This window comes from Babylonia areolata, chromosome 4, assembly GCF_041734735.1.
Source record: "Babylonia areolata isolate BAREFJ2019XMU chromosome 4, ASM4173473v1, whole genome shotgun sequence".
Taxonomy (NCBI): domain Eukaryota; kingdom Metazoa; phylum Mollusca; class Gastropoda; order Neogastropoda; family Buccinidae; genus Babylonia; species Babylonia areolata.
Window position 1 is genome coordinate 43366158 of NC_134879.1, and position 2500 is coordinate 43368657.

Consider the following 2500-nt stretch of genomic DNA (forward strand, 5'->3'; position numbering starts at 1 on the left):
GAATCAAGTGTGTGTGTGTGTGTGTGTGTGTGTGTGTGTGTGTGTGTGTGTGTGTGTGTGCACGCGCTCGCGTGTATATGTTTCGTACGAGTATGTGGGTTCATTTGGGAGGTGGAGAGAAAAACACTTCATTTCCGAACAGGAGGGCAGTTTTATTTATCTAATTTAAAAAGTCAATTTACAATGTATGCCAAATAATACCCGTGGGACTTGGAATGAACGGGTAGTAAATAGAACTGCAGCACCGCAACACATGGTTCCAGTCCACAGGTTCACAATAGCCGAGGACTCGGAGAGGATCACAATGGTGTGCTGCCCATCACGGTATGTGACAGGGATGTGTACTGAAGCGTGACCCGATACAATCATACCGACAGTTCATTTCGTGATTCCTCTTTTTTTTTTTTTTTTTCTTTTTTTTTTGGCGGGGTAGGGGAGGGGTGTGGTGGAGGTGGCGTGTTTTTGTCTGTGATTTAAAGGTTAAAATATTGTTGCCTCTGTGATTCTTGTAATTTGTTTTGTTGTATTGCACTGTATATTGTTGTAGTTAAATGCCAAACGTGTCTCAGTCCTGCTGGCTGTGATTTTTAAAACTTCATTCCTTCTTAATTTTTCCAGCAGTATAAATACATATCGTTTATCATCTTATTGCACGATGACCGAATATCACTTGCTCACAGGATTTTACGATTTTATCGGAAAAGGAAAAGAAGTGCAGTTTCTTTGTTAATGGCTTAATAAATTGGAAATAATGCCGTGATTCCAATGGCCTTGATCAAACAATCCTCCCAAGAACTGGTGAGGGAGGGAGGCGGAGAGCAAGACAGAAAACAAACTTGACGAACTGAAAACATCGCTGGACAGGGAACCCATTTGCAGAAACAACGACTTTGACACACTATCGACAGACCTGGGGAATCTGGTGAACAGTTCAGTTTTCTGTGCCTTGCCCTAAGGACTCTTCATTTAAAGAGAAGAAGAAGAAGAAAGAGGAGGGCGAGGATGATGATAATAATAAGAAGAAGAAGCAGGAGGATGAGGGGGACGAGGATGATGATGATGATAATAATAATAAGAAGAAGAAGAAGCAGGAGGATGAGGGGGATGATGATGATGATGATGATAATAATAAGAAGAAGAAGAAGAAGAAGCAGGAGGATGAGGGGGACGAGGATGATGATGATGATGATAATAATAATAAGAAGAAGAAGAAGAAAGAAGAAGAAGAAGCAGGAGGAGAAGGGGGACTTTATAGAATTTAATAAAACATTACTCTCATCTAGCTCAAGAAAGAAGGTATTTTGATTTTTATTTAAAAGAATCAAATATGTACAATATTCATTCGAAAGTGTATCATTCAATGACCCGGGATTTGATTAATAATGCAAATTTTCAGTATGTCAAAGTCGGATAAAAAAAAAAATTATCGTATTTCCCCGAACACATTTTAGTAACACAAACTGTTTATGGATCGACATTATTTTCCTTTTCTGTTGTCGCTTATATCGAGAATGTTGTGCTTTTATTTCTTTCACTCGCGTGACCAAGTTTTGCCCCTGCGCCACAAAGCTGAGCATCTGATCCCTGTTGTTGGAAACAAACCCAAAACACGCAGCGCTAGTCCGCAGCACGTGGTGTGACTCTTTGACCTGGGTGTGTCATGTTGCTTCCCTCACTCTTCAGCTCGTGTCACGTGAGCTGGCGTGAAGGGAGAGCACTGTCCATGCGTTACGAGTCCGTGTGAAGGTGTTGGCGCCTTTATTTCCATCTTCGTTGGAGAGAAAATAAAGTTCAGACTATAGAACTTCTTTTTTCATTTCATATGATTTTTTTTTAAATATATACTTTCAGTTTCCAATTGCTCGATTAATGGGTGTGATTTAGTTTGAGGAAGAGGTCACTCTCTACATCATTTTCTTTTTCCAAAGTATTTCTGGGACACTAATACAAGAGTTAAGATCGTATTTTCAGTTTCTCAAGGAGGCGTCGCTGCACTCGGAAAAATCCTTATACGCTACACAACATCTGTTAAAACACATGCCTGGCAGCAGCAGAACTTGAGTACATGCGTATATATTTGTGTATCAATCAGAGTGGATTTCTTCAACAGAATTTTGCCAGATGACAACACTTCTATTGCTACGGGTTCTTTTCAGTGCGCCAAGTGCGCGCTGCACACGCGACCTCTGTTTATCGTCTCATCCGATTGGCTAAACGCTCAGTTTGATTTTCCAGTCAAACTTGGGAGAAAGAGCAACATCCGGGATTGTAACTCAGATCCTCACGGACACTGTGCTGGCAGATAGATGAACGTCTTAACCATTCTGCCACCTTCCTCCTTGTCGGCAAAATTGGTGATGACAAAGCTGACAGTACAAAGTGGACAAGTGCCCATCATCCCCACAGTTTCAGTGTCTCGGAGAGATCAAAGTTCACCGCACACAACTCAATTTCCAACAGAACAGCAGAAGGAGTAGATTGGGCCCCGCCTTTCAATGCC